We start from the raw sequence: 15,217 nt of genomic DNA on the forward strand, positions 1-15,217 counted from the left end.
TGTATTTGTATTTGTGACCATTTTAGTGGAACAAATTAACTAAAGTTGACTTGATTAATTTTCGTATCATGGTGTTAAAGCACAACAGATTGTTTATACAGTTGAATAAATCAATTTAAGCCTTGTGTTTTAGCTCAATCCTACCATTGCACTTCATCCCTACATTAGATAAGACAGACAAACCTCTTCATAAACTAATATGCCTGTTATGTTTTTGTTGTTATTGTAGCTGGCAACTTTCAAACCTTATGACAACAGCAGAACGTTATTGCGCCTTTGAAGTAGCTCATTTGAATGGCATTTATATGGCTTCACTGTTTATTTTCTTTCTCTGGTTCCCATGATCCTCTTGGTGTGACTCGTCTTATCAGTCGACAGCAGTGTCTTTTAAAGTACCTCGATCCGGACACTGCTGCGCACTTCTCATCTTTCCATCATCTGCACTACACACGCACATCAACACACCTTTAGCTCCTTTAGCGTCTTTATATTGGACCCGCCGAAGCCAAGCGCATCGGGGGACCTCTCTCCTCATATGCATCCTGCCAACTCCGTATTCTTGATCTCTGTTTTTGAAAGCAGCCATGCCCCTATCAGTTGATCAAATGAAAAGTTTCCAGTGGTCACCTCCCGGCTCCTGACTGTGCGTTCGCTCGGTGAGCAGCGGGGGACCCAGAGGAACATGGCGGGAACGCTCCTGTCACTGTCCAATCCCCGCTTTGATGAGTCACTTCAAACAAAATGTCCCTATCTGGATGTCAAAGGAAGGCCGCGGTGCATGGGCGTGTGGACGTGGGAGCGAGATAGGAACCACAAAAAAAGAAGAAAGCAAAGAACATAAACAGGCGTCTTTGTTTCAACGGCGGGTGATAAGGTGCTGTTAGGTCTTTTTTAGAAGGGAAAAGATGCAAGATTGGCTGGTTTGAAAGCTCTTTTTGTGTTTCAGGATTCGATTTGTATTATTTTCATTTATTTTCTTAGTTCTAGGAGCCAAGAAGAGATAGAAGAGCGATGTTAAGTCTGGATGTTTGTCGGCGGTGTATCTATGGGCTGACATTCTCACCATTTGTGAACATCGGAATAAAGAGCAATTATTGAAAGTTCATGTTAAGTCATTTCAAATAGTTTCGGACCTATCTTCCTTGTTTTGATCTTTGATGGGTGTAAAGGTTGATCCCTCGCCATTTCTCCTAAAACAATTCCAAAACCATCACAATTATTATTATTTATGTATAAGTTTAGCCTTTATTAAACCATCATAGGCTACCATACAAACCAAATTCGACATTATTACACAACACGGACAACAAGGCCTAACTAATGATGAGAAACCATATACGTCAAGACCTTGCAGCACATGTAAGTGGTGTAAACCAAACCCTCCTGCTCCAATAATATTCTTCCATACAAAGAATCCCACTCAACAGAAGACAACATCAAAGTCGAACCAACTGGTCATGTCCCTCTGATTCAACTTCTTGTTTCCTGTTGTGCCGCTGCCATTAATGGATTCTTGTTGATGTTAATGAACCTGCTTCTCTTTTCTTTATCACTGCCATTGTTTTGTCCTCTAGCATTTGCTGGAACGGTGTCAATACCACAGCTGCCAATAAAGATCTTCTCCTGCGATGAAGATTTAATGTGCTCGTCACACGGAGCGAGTGGCATATGTTTGCCCCCGATGCTACTTTCCCCATGATCAGACGGAGAGGGAAGTTCGAGCGAGCGTTTTATTTATTCGTTTCCAGAGATTTGGGAGAAAACAGTATTTTGGCCTCAAGTTGGAAATGTGTCGAGCGAGTGAAACATACGCAACGAAATGTTACAAAACATAACTGTTCATAATTTTCGTCTTGTGCTGTTGGGATTTTGGGTGTTACACAAAAATCTATACAAATAAATCGGATGGAATAGAATTTTGCAGTGCAGATGTGGTTTAATTGTATGTTTGGAGGCCAGTTCAATCCAATGAAGGTATGCTAACTAACCATTTTGATCAATGAAGGCATTTTTATTACCCAGACTGGCTGTTTTAAGAGCGTTTACTCTTCATTTAGAGCAGAAAAGCCGGACTGAATATGTGATAGCTTGACTGTATCATTCTAATGCACACAGTAGGCCTACACACACCTTCTGAACAATGGAAAATGTTGTTAATTTGTTTGCGGCGTCACACCTACAGAGAATCTGATCTCATTTAACAATTACCATGAGGGCCAATTTTCCCCAAACGCCTGACTAAAACAAGAGAGTCCAGCTGCAGACGCCGGAGAGAGTGGAGCTCCACGCCGTCACATCCAGTGGCAAATCATAATGTATGGATTCATGATAGCTACATGCTTAAGGTGGATGAGGTTAAGGTTTTGTGTTAGGGGTCAATACATGCGTTCGCACATCCGGGAACTTTTCCGGGCCATTTTGAAAGGGGCACAACAGCACGTCTTCTACACACGAATTCCAGGAAATATGAGGCCAAAAAGCCAAAAACCTGCGTTCTGTTAGGACATTGCTCTGTTGTCAGACCAAGGAATGAGAGCTTTGTCGTGTGCCTTAGTTTGCCGTTATCGTCTAAAGAATCAAAGTATTCATAGCTCATTATGCCGTAGAAAAGGATGCAGTCGTGTTGGTTTTTATATATCGCGTGCCCCTTTTAAAATGGCCGCGATGGGGAGGTCCCGGCTGTATGACGTCACCGCGAACGCATGTATAGTTGAGTATTAAACCAAACCGCATGTAGAGCTGGTGGAGCTGCAGTCAACATGGCGCTGCCCGTTAGCTGCAGTCAAGCCCTTCTCAACTAAAATGAGCCCCAACTCAATCTGAAGCTGTTTCTGTTCTGAACCCTTTGGTCCACAAGGGCGGATTCTTTCTGAAGCTGATGGCTGATTTATTCAGATTATAAGTGATAACAAGCTCTGCGCAGAGGAATATCAGATTTTTCTTTGATTATAATATAATATACGTGGAGTAAAGCTGGTTCTGGATGGTCTGATTTGCTCGAGTTCATAAACCACTTTCAAAGCTGAAGCTAATTTAACTCAAATTTGGGACTTTTTTGTTCATTGTTTGATGTTTGCGTTGCACCGAACCGCCAGGACAAGTTCCTATGTTCGTGAATCCTGTTCGTTGACAAATGGCAATAAACCTTATTCTGATTCTGATTCTGATTCTGATTCTGATTCTGATTCTGATTCTGATTCTGATTCTGAATAAAGTACAAAAGCCCAGGTGGAGGAACAAACTCAGTCCAAGGTCACGCCGATGGGCCCACCTTTTGAAGTAGTATAGTGTAAAGAACATATATTGAATCAGGAATTATATCAGTGACGCATTAAAAGACGACTATGTGTCTTGCACCATGGGAAAAGAACATTTTATTCAGTCAAAATGGAAAAATGAAGAAAATAAAAGTTGCTTATTTTGACAAATCCATCCAGAGCCTCTCACAGTGAAGTCTGAGTGCAGCCTGAGAAACATATGTGCTTGTTTTGAGACCGCAGAACCACTTCAAATGAGTCGGGGTAAGAAAGGAAGTCTTTGCAGAGCAGCCAATCTCAGCCTTTGTTTTTTAATCAAGCTTTGTCTAATGGCTCTTCAAAGGCAGCGGCACAAGAGGCGCTTGTCATTAATGGGATTCATCAAGAACTTACATCGAGATGCAAGTTTAATTATGTCAAATCTGCACTTTGTTGTTCAGTGTCTGCCTAAGTATGTTACCACTTCTAAATGGAGTTTGTTAATTGACATATCTATCCTAAAAGTTAACACAATTCAGCTGTTGTAAATACAGTCATCATTTACTAATTTGATCTAAGCAAAGTATTTGAAAGTAACATCTGTTGAGACAAGAAATAGTTTCAAATGTAGTCATCTGGAGAATGTATTATAAATCATGCCATTTCAACATAATTTTCGATCTGAGGAGCCGGTCTCGGAAACTCCAAATCTGTCGAGATCTGAAGTAACTGCTTTGAGTTTAAGTAACTTGTTAGTTTTGTGTGTTTTATTCCGTCTGTACCGAACATCCAATAGTGTCCTTTTCATTGTGGGGCATTTGTAAATCACATTTGATAAAAGTCCTCTTGCATCTCCATCCAGGACGGGCCCCTGGCAGCTGATTAAAAATGCTAATGTCCCGCTCCAGGTCTTTGATGCAGGACCCGGGAACACAAAGCGGGCCAAGGTTACACTGGGCCTGTGTAGTACTTTCTATGAGGGCCTGCCCAGAGAGACACCCAGCAGCGCAGAGGGGCATTCACAATCCAGCGCGTCAGGGGTCAGCGGGTCTCTTACACCACGTCTTAATTAGCCAACTCACAAGACAAACGCACACATGTCGGGTTTAAAGGATGAATGGGCTTTCATGTGAGAATTAAAGAGACACTACACTATATTTTCTTTTATATAATCATCCTTAATTGCCTATAATTTATTTATCAAAAAATTGTTCACTTAATTTTGGAATTATTATTATTTATTTATGTATGTATTTATGTATTTATTTATGTATGTATTTATATTCAAAATGTTCTTTGTTTGTTTTTTTTTCCCCAAGAATACATTTCTTATTATAATTTGATCATATTTTCACACAAAATATATGTAAAGTTCGTAAAGTTTGTACATTTCATGCTTTTCTTGTATTTGTCTGAGTCTCTATATGGTAAAGGGCGTTAACACGTGTCCCGTCCTCTGTGTAATGTATTCATCATCCTTTTTTACTGTTGTTTGTGTTTTATTTTATGCTCACTTAACTTTATTTACCCTAGCTAAATATTTAGTGAGATACTTAGGTCTAATACATACTTTTTTTTTAATTATCAGAGATTATCCGCAGCAACAAACCCATGGATTGAGCTACAGTTATGATACAGAAACACAAAATGCATCTTATTCATTCAGGCGTGGGCCATGGACGGTGTTTGTGAAGTGAGAGGAGGTTTGAGGGAGGATGCTGGGCAGAGCGGGGGGATGGGGGTTGTTTTGAAGTTTGCTTGACATCATGTTAACAAAGCTTGCCTAATCCCCATATGGAGGCTTTAGCCAGAGCCGCTGCGATGGGCTGTGCGCAATCAAAAATCTCCCCCACAAAACCCAATTCACTTTCACAAGTATTAAGCATTCATGCCATCATCTGCCTTTCATTTCAGATTGATGAGACTGTTGCGACACGAGTTTAAAGGCAGGGAAATGTACCAATACTCTCTTTGCAGCTCGTGTGGAGAATTTACAAGTGTGGTCAAGTGGATGGCTCACGTTTAAAGGCACAAATAAGCCACAATAGAAGCAGATGCTGAATTTTATTGATCAAAATAAGTCACAACATCACCATGAGAATGACATATGTTCACTAAATTTACTCTTTTTGGTTTGGTTATAAAATCCAGCAATTAATTTAGTGAATTGGGGAATTGAGGGTGGGTGATATTGTCAAACCAATCAAATATCCTGCTATGACTAAATCCTGTGGCCATATTGCTGCACGGTTTGTCATGGTTTTGATCCGAATGCCCTCTGTGACACGATGGAGGTTTTTATTCCTCCTGCACATGTCACACTTTCCCAGCATGCACCACCAAACTCCACAGTGACAGTGATGGCGGCGGGGAATTTGCATCGAAACTTAACAGTGTCAGCTGCAATTATCAAACTTTATCTGAGTTTCATAGATTGTGGATTGTCTTTGCACGCCAGGATTTTTGTAACAGACTCTTGTGATGATCCGTGTAGTGTTTAATGAATTAACCATCGTCTCATGACAATTCAAAATCTTGATTAAGCTGTATTTGTGATTCTGATCATTAATAATCTATGACTTAAGTGAGGCAGAATAGAGACGAGAGACACGTTTGCACAGTTGAATCTCAAACTTAAGTTAAACCACTGATTTTCATGTGTTTATCACATTGTGCCTGCTGAAGATCTGAAGATGGAAAGTAAATCAGTTTTGCAAATTAAGGGCGCAATCTATGTGATCTAAACTCTCGCTAATGTTTATTCTGATTAGTTTTTAAGATGTATTATTATATACGTCATTACTGTAGTTTCTTCCTCTACAAATGTAGTCATGTGGATGCAGGTGCTCTATAATGTTTTGGTTGTTTTATAAAGGACAGAAGAGGTGCACACTGGGACCTAGTTTTAGCTTGTATTGGTTCAGGTTTATGCAGTTTTACAGCTTCTCACATTGAGGATCTGATGTATTTACATACTATAAGTAGCTGATTTTGAAATGCCGTGCATGTGTCTCCCTCAGGAGCCGAGCTACTTTGGAGCAAACTTCTGAATCCATTGCACAAACAGCAGGCTCCACTCCAAACAATACCTGTGCCTCCCTTTTTTCCTGCTGTCACACCGCTTTTATTTTGCGTACGCTCGGCTTCTCCAGCCCTGAGCACTCGGCATAAAACGTGTGTGAGCCTCATCATCAGCCACTGTACTTAAAATAGAGCGATGCTGCTGTGACAGAGGGGAAGTGTGGTTGAGGTTCATAATGTGAGCATGTGTCTGGTGAATCCCAATGATAACTGCCTGGTCCAGTCCGTGTGATTCATTTTATCTTTGGCATAAAATGACAGTCCATAACAGCCTGTTCTAAGCACGCTGCTGGTGCCATGTGTCAACGGGAGCAGGAATACACAGTTCTATCTGGAGCAATCTGCCAAATTACAAGCGATGTTGTAGAAAATTCAGTTGTATCATCTGGACATTCTCAATCTGACTGATGGAGAATGACTCCATCAGATGAGATGACTCCATCAGATGAGAGTCAAAACACTCCTGGATGAATGAGGGATTACACAGACTACAAGTGATGTTGACAAAATTGAAAATCTAGATTCTTGATTGATTTTTATCGTGAAGATGTTTTAACAATCCACCCATAATGTTGTAAACTGGAACTGTAAATATAGTAGTTGAGGTTCAAGTATGAACAGTCGTTTCCTATACAAAGACATACAGTGTGTTCTGGACGTCGGTCTTATCGCTCAGAGTTCCAAAGGGGCGTGATTTACAGGTGGATAGGCCAATCAGAGAAATGCATGGTCCGTCTGTGTCAAACAAAGATGGAGGTTGTCGAGTAACTAATAATGTCAAAGTAAACAAGCAAGAAACCAGAGGACAGAAAAACATTGTATACACTGTGACCCGGCCAACCAAATGTTCTCCTGATCTGAGAAAGTGTTGTAGGGTAAAGTGGTAAATTTGAAGTAAGTCAATCCAGAAGCAAGTGCCGAAAGGAGTGCTCTGATTGGCTGAATGTGATTATTAACGATGTGCCAAAGGGTTCGTGAGAGACAGGGAAATGTTAAACGCAGATTTACAAACCTGCTTCAAGTTTTGTGGTGTAAAAATCAGTTACACCGGGTTTTACAAATACAATCCACAGCCAACATACCTCTCACAAGCAACACAGACAAAACACAAACACGCTCTCATGGTGAAAACAACCACATCTTAGATAATCCCAGTGCTTTCAGGAGCACACTTCCTGCTTTCCTTCTTTCAGTTCACTGGAGCATGAATGGAGCTGAATCTGACGGAACACAGTCTTTGTCACGATTATCCGTCAAATGAATTATTCCTAGTACATATTACATTTACCCGTGTGTCATATACTGTATACGTCGTAGAGAAAGCTCTTCCATAGCACCGTATTTTCATAGAAGAATAAACGTAAGGGATCTGAGGTTACATTATGAGTTGAGCCTTGGGGGCATTATGCAGTTGCAGCCCCCCGGATACAGACATAACACACAGTCTCCAGGTCCAGGCTGGCTTCACTGTCTAAATAACACGCTTGTTAGGAATCTACCTTGATGTCTGGATGAAAGTCAATGAATGAATGAGGCAAAAATGCAAACACATCTTCAGGAGAACTCATTTAGCCACAATACGACGTCACATTATACGTTCTGTGTTCGGGATCAAAATGGTCCAGCCAGGGAGGAATTGAGAAACGTTGGGATTCTTGAAAGAAAAAGTGTGCACAGATGGAGATGTGGGGTAAACAGAGACAGGAATCAGTGCGTGTTGTAACCGCAGAGCACGACTTTTAGAAGTTTGTTATGGATTTGTTTTGAAAATGACTTTCACAACAACTGGCTCCACCGCCGCTGCTTTGTGCCTGTAGAGCTTGTGTTTTACATCAGGCTCACAGGCAGCGGAGACATGCAAACACATCGGACTGGGCTGTATATCATGTACTAATCCATCTTCATCACCAGCACTCGCTCCGTCTTCAAAGAGTTTCACTTTTTTTTTAACCACGGCTGACTGTTGCTGCTTTGGCTTGTTTTCAGCCTGAACTCCTCTTTTCACATTTCCCAGAACTGTGAAGCAACTTATCTCAGAAACTGTGACAGATTTGTGTGATTTTGGTTTAAAAAAATGTAACATTTTATGATTCAAATGAAAGAGAGAAAATGACTAAGGATAATTCTCTAACTACACCCACGCAATGAATCAAGTGTGTTGTTTGTTGAGAGGATAAAAGGTCATCATGTGACCACAAATCCGGGAAACATTGGCCCCAGTGACCAAAAGTGACCGGAGAGGACTGTAGAAAATATGATAAAAGTGGAAGAATTCACTATTTACTCCAAAAAAAACCTCCAGATGACCTTTATTACGGTTACTTGTCTAAATAACACCTTTATTAAAGAAATGAGTGCAATGCTCAGTATCACATTCTGCAAAGAAAATTGTCTTTGTAGTCGCGCTTTTATAAACCAGTCTTTGAAAAGTGTACCAATGCAACCAACACAATATTAAGTTAAGAATAAGGAGGATTTTACAGTACAAATAGTTAAGCTGTAACATTAGGAGCAGTGAGTACAGTTCAGTGAGAAGATGTGTCTTTATTCCCTGCTGGAGAATTCACATACTGTACATTTGTATGAGAATCAGATACAGCCTTTTCATTTGAGATCAATCAGATTCAGCTAGAGGACAAGAATACATCAAACTCATTCCAGGAGGGATACTGAGGAACATTCCAGGCAAAGCACTAACATAACAGGAGGTGTCAGACCCTCCACCGAAAACGTAGTGTATCTTTAACCATAAAGTACATCTTAACCACTCTACACTATCACATTCTGTTTCATTATCCTCGCCGAAAGCCCGTTCTTTCCGTCACTTTCATTACACTCCATGTTCCTTCCTTCCATCTCCGAGCAGCACAGGTTTGAGTGGCAGCCGAGGAGATAGCATGCTGTTCTTGAAACTCTGGAGACAGCTATGCGAGGAATGCAGGTGCCCGCTGCGAGGACAACAAAGTGAGCAGGACCTGGGCGGGCGGCGCTGTAGATCCAAGCCACCGAAAAGCTGCTCCACTCCTCGTGTGAAACTTGTCTTCAAAGCTCAGTGTGTGAAAGGACTTTACCGGTGTAGTGTGGTTCCTGTACCCCACAAACCCCAACGGAACTACTGGAACTCAATGTTGACACAGAAAGCGTCAAAAACACACAATACTCAACATGTGCTTTCTTTCAGGGGCCGGAGCGAGGGGGCGGGGCCAGTTACAACAGTGCAAAGTGCAATGTGTAAAACTCCTTTAGTTTAAAAAGAAAATGGCCTTCATACTATATTTTCACAATAAAATACAACGTGATAGTGGTAGATTGTAAAACGAATGATAAAAGATTTTCCACTGAGGCCAACGTTTTTTTACAGTATTTGTAAAACTTCTACTTGCACAATACAAGTAATAATATATAGTATAGTCTGGTTATTACAATAATAAGACATGTAAAATACTTCAAACTATATTCCAGGAACAATAATGCGCTGCCAAAATGCTGTCATACCAAGCAGACAAACTAATTAGAAAGTATCTCTACCACAACACCATAGATCTGATCAAGATTTGTCAATGGAGCACCGTTCTCTTATCATGCAATGTGACTGACAAGAACAAACAGACCTCACATTGTCTAGAACAGAAGCATCTAGAAACATAAAACATTTGACTTGTTTTGTGTTGCCGACTGTATTTGACTCCATCTGTCTCTCAGACCTGTGTTATATTCAGCAGAAAGAGCAAAGAGGCCACAACACAGGGCACAAAGTGGAAAACAATACTGGAGGAGAGCAGCAGACACTTTGTGATGTGGCTGAGTAAAGGCACCCAGATGACAGAGAACACTTCACAGAATGTTTTAAGAATGTGTGGGCCAGTATTTATCACATTGTGGGGAGTCAAATCTGTGCACACTCAATTCATGCAGGTTTCTATGATGTTCATTCATTTTCTACCGCTCGTTCTCATTTGGGGTCGAGGGTGACTGGAGCCTATCCCAGTGACTTTGGGCCTTAGGCGGGGCAGGGGCCAGCTCGTCACAGGGTTAACACGATGATGTAAATCCTTTAATATCAGATTAATATCAAATGGCATGGTTTAAGATTCAGATAAAACGGTTAAATATAGTGTTTGGATGAAGGTTTTGTAAATGAGTGCAGGGTTAAGGTTAGGATCTGTCTTCAGTCAGTCATGGGAGGTCCAGGGTCTCCAGTCGACATCTGTGAGTGAGCAAGGCAAAGGAGGAAGACACTGATCTGCCATTATCGTCCTCAGACTGCTCATATTTGATCATTAACGTGCAGAGAACAGAGATTTAGACATTTAGATGACAGTTCATTCAGAAGATGGGACTCACTGACAGTTCGAGTTATCCTGGGGCGGAACTTGGCTAATCTTTCTATCATATTATATTACAAATCATATATTTATCATATTTAGGTGAAGATTTGGGTTGCAATCAGATTTATGATTAGGAATCATTAATTAGGTTAGAATTAATGTTAAGACTGGAGCCTTTTGGACATGAATGCCAGAATTCTATAGTTTTTCAAAAAACAATTTTGCAAATATTATTATTATTATTTCAGACAATATGTCATTTCACAATCAGGGTAAAATTAGAGTTAGGATTAGGGTTAGCTTTAGAAACAAGTTGTTTAGTTAAAACTAGAGCTTTGAGACATAAAATGCCAGTGACAAAATGATTTGAATTGTAAATTGCCATGGCAACTGTCCTCATTTCTTCTGAAACCCATAGATGGCAAATTCAATCTAAATGGCTACAACAAAGGCCCCCCTAATGTAAATAGTACTGCCTGTGTCATGTGATCCTTGAAATATATTTATCATTGGTGAGATTTACTATATAATATGGAGCATAAATAACAGGTAAAACAGGAGCTAAATCCAGACTGAAATCAACTCAAGCTAAGTCGCTACCTGGCCATAGGTAGCACCAGTTCTCTCTGTCTGTTTATCTAATTTAAAAATAAAAAAGTAAGCAGTTTGTCAAAAGCTATTTGTGCAAAGCTTGATAGTCAGCCCCAGACATAAACAGGAAATGTATGGATTAATTTAGGTCAAAATGTACAAAAGCTCTTCCGTAAGTGACTTTCTCTTGAAGCTCAGAATGTGACACTGAAGCTTCACATCAACAGTCACAGAAAGTCAGAGGGAAACGCTCGCTCAGGTCGTTCCCAAGTACAAATTTGGTATTCTTTTTAAGTTAATCACATGGAAAAAAGTGTGTCTGTGGGAAAGTGGAATATTAAAACCCCCATAAAGTCTATATCTGTTAAAGGTCTCCCTTATAGACAAACCATTTTCAAGTCCACTGCAGCGCCTTTCATGAAAATAGCCTGTCCTATGGTGCTGACGAAACTTTTAATCTTCAAACAAACCTTATCCAGCTCTAGTGACTTTCTCACCGCGCTTATCATCTGCACCGCGCATTGTCGGCAGGCTTCCATAGCTCGTCTATATATTCTTACTTTCTTTGTCAGCATATATAAACACACCTAAGGGCTTCGCAAATACGCACCTCCCAGCTTCTAAAAGTTTCGATAAAGTCTTTTTACTTTATCCGACTTCATAGCGAGGGGAGAAAAAAAACGGGTTGTTAGCTCTTTGAGGCGGCTATCAGAAAATCCAGGAGAAATTACGCTGAGCACAGCAGCCGGCGCCGCACAGCAAAGGGTGATTACAAATTCAAATGGATGCTTTTACATCAATGGAATCCTTTGAAGACCTCTTAATGAGAAGATAGCTGGAGTTAAACATTTGTGGAAGTGCCATCTTTGAAACAGAAAAGGAAAAGACTAGAAAAAAGGCAAAGGAGTTTTGATCCGGGGACAATTTCCCGCAGGGCGACGCTGAGCAACCGGCGGCGACCAGTCGTCTTTCGAGGGTTACGCTCAAGGCTCTTCTCTTTTCGTTTCCAGGGTGAGCGCACTCGAAGCCGGACACGGCGACCCGCACCGCCGCCCGCCGCTCGATGTCCGTCAGATTCGTGTAAGAGTGAAGATGGACGGAGATGGAAGAAGAACAAACACAATTCGAGGAGCGTTTGGAGCGGCAAATGGCGGAATCAGAATCACACAGAGACGAACCAAACGCTGCTAAATAAAGTAAAGGCTTCTCTCGGAATAAAAGAGCGGGGGGATGGATTGAAGCAGGGAAAGAGAGCAAAAGCAGTGGATAAACAAACAGAAAGGCTAGAAAGAGGGACCAAAGTGTTGTTCCGCCATCTCAGCAGAGCAGCGGGAGTCTAGTGCGGCTTTGAACTCGCCCCCCATTAGAGGCCTGACGACGGTTTTTGAAGTGAACGGCTAAAAAGAGCCAAAGTATTTTCGATGTTGATTTGTTTTTGTTTGTGTGTGCAGAAGCGAGCGGGCAAGTGAGCGACTGCATGAGCACGTTTGGTGGATTTATCTTCTTTTGCTTTTCCGGGGCCTCAGAATCTTCCTGACTATTCGCTCCCGATTTAACACAGCGAGATAAAAGGCCTCCCCTGCAGGCTTTGTTGTGTTTGCCTTTCTGTTCTTTCCTATCTTTTTACACATTTAGAGGTGAAAAACATCAACAGATTGTTACTGAAAGATTTAAACGAGTTAAAAGATTCAAAATGCCAGAAGAGCTCAAGCAAAAGACAAAAAAAAAGGCAACATAATTTAACAGTTTTCCTAAATGTGTCGTTAACCGAGTCTGTGCTAAATAAGTTGTTGGAGGATGAAAAGTTCTTCGCTTCCCCCTGAGTATCTACAAACATAGTCTCAGAAGTCTCTGATCTTGTGAGAAACTGGCACAGTGCGGTTAACTAAAACAAATGCTGCAATATATGGCATGTTTGGGGATTTTTGTGTCATGAGAAAGGAATGGAAACGGAAAAAATCTTTAAAAAGATGAAATAACAGTAATCAAGCTGAAAAAGACAGTTCCTTATAGGTGTGAACCCCAGCCAGATTTGAACCAATATTATATCTTACCGTGGCCGATAACCGATAATTGCCGATACCGATCACACAACGGCACATTTACGTCACATTTGAGGAAATAATAAAACATATTTGTCCGGTGTATCAACTATTCTGTCAAATCAACAATGAAAAGACTCTTTCCCTGGAATGTTCCGCATCAAACTTAATTCTCCATGCAGACAAGCAGACAAGTTATAAGTCAGATCTATGGAGCCGTGACCCCGCTCATAGTGACAATGCAACTGTTTTAAACACAGAGAATTTGATTAAAGCAAAGGTTTTATTGCCAAACTGTGGAACATTCTCACGCAGACAAGCAGATGGCGGACCACAGAAGGGTTACATAGTGCACCTTTAACCTGTTTGCGTAACACTTTTAAACAGATAACTGGACTGTAAGGTGCGTTCACACTTGTTGGGTGCTGGTTTGAGCCCACTTTAGTGCAGATTGTAGACTTGGTTTGGTCCAGGTTTAGTCTTGGTCGAGTCCAGGATTACTTCTAAATGTAGTCCTAGTTTAGCCACGATCTTTTCTGCATGAACTAACATCAAAGTCAACCAAAATTGTTTTCTTTGACCCAACGCTCTCAACTCCCAACAAAAATCAAACCCAACCATATATTTTTCTCAGACTAACAAACGAACCGAGCAACCATTTCTCTCGACAAAACAAGAGACGACATTGACACCGGTCCGTCTTAAATCAAAGACCCTTGTTAAAATGGAACCGCATTACTCCAGGTCAACCGACATGTTTATAGCCACTTTGACCTTTGAACTCTCGTCGTCGTGTCCCGGGCAGATCACAGACCGGCGCTGGCACCATCCCACCCTTCATTCCCATCGCCTCGTCCCAGTGAGGGGTGACAGGTTGAGGGGCCCGGGGGTGGGGAGGGACAGGGCGGGGGTCCGAGGAGAGTCCGTCTGGATGCTCCGTAAACACGGCGCGCCTGTGATCCTGGGACACATGAAAGAGTTCTTCCTGTGGGGTTGCCGGTCCCGTTCCCCATACGTGCCACACACATGTACACTGGCAGTAGATTTATGTATTTATGCGTCGCGGCGGTGTGGCTCAAAGGGGTTCGGCTGGAGGCGTCTGGGGAGAGGGAGGCAGACAAAGACGGATAGGGTGGTGAGGGGCGGGGGCCGCTTATAGGTGACAGGAGACTTTGAAGGGCAAGAGGGGCCAAGTGACATCTGGAAAGCAACGAAGGACGCTGAAGGAAGGACGGTTTGACTCGCAAAATGTGATTGCTCTGTTGATGTTTAATGGAAAGAATTAAGATATGCACTTTTTACATTTGTTGTCTTCTCTGTGGATTCAAAGAAGCTGACTTCCGAATCAGAATCAGGAAAAAGTATTATTGTCAGTGAACAAATGTCACAAACTAGGAACTTGCTCTGGTGCAACATGAAAGAATGAATAATAACAGTAAGTAAGTAAGATTCTAGTGTTGCCATGACACTAAAATTTCTAAATAAATTCTAAATAAATTCTCGATACTGATTTTGATGCCACACTAATAATAAAGGCTCTTTGTTTCAAGGTTTTAGACAATAGATTGACATTTTCAACACAAAATAATAGTACTATTTTACTATTTCACTCGAATTTTGATCAAGCTCAAAATCATAATTCTGAAGATTCTTTGTTTTACAATTGCAAAATGTTTCAATGATAGTGGATGTATTTTATGTAGTGCTTCAAAAAAAGCTTTCTAAACTCATGTCTTTGCAGAAATATGCAATAACTAAAAATCAGTTTGGTAGAATTTAGCTAGAACTATTTCTTAAATATTTTTCAATCCATGTTTCAGTTGCTGGTTATTGATAGTCTATTGACTTAAAATCAAAGTGAGTATTTTCACCATACCATAGAATTATGTCCGTGATATTGGCACTCAGAACTTCCTTGTACTCTTTTATGAGCGGCGAA

This window comes from Eucyclogobius newberryi, unplaced genomic scaffold, assembly GCF_026437365.1.
Source record: "Eucyclogobius newberryi isolate DKJ021-1_F unplaced genomic scaffold, fEucNew1.0.hap1 SCAF_13, whole genome shotgun sequence".
Taxonomy (NCBI): domain Eukaryota; kingdom Metazoa; phylum Chordata; class Actinopteri; order Gobiiformes; family Gobiidae; genus Eucyclogobius; species Eucyclogobius newberryi.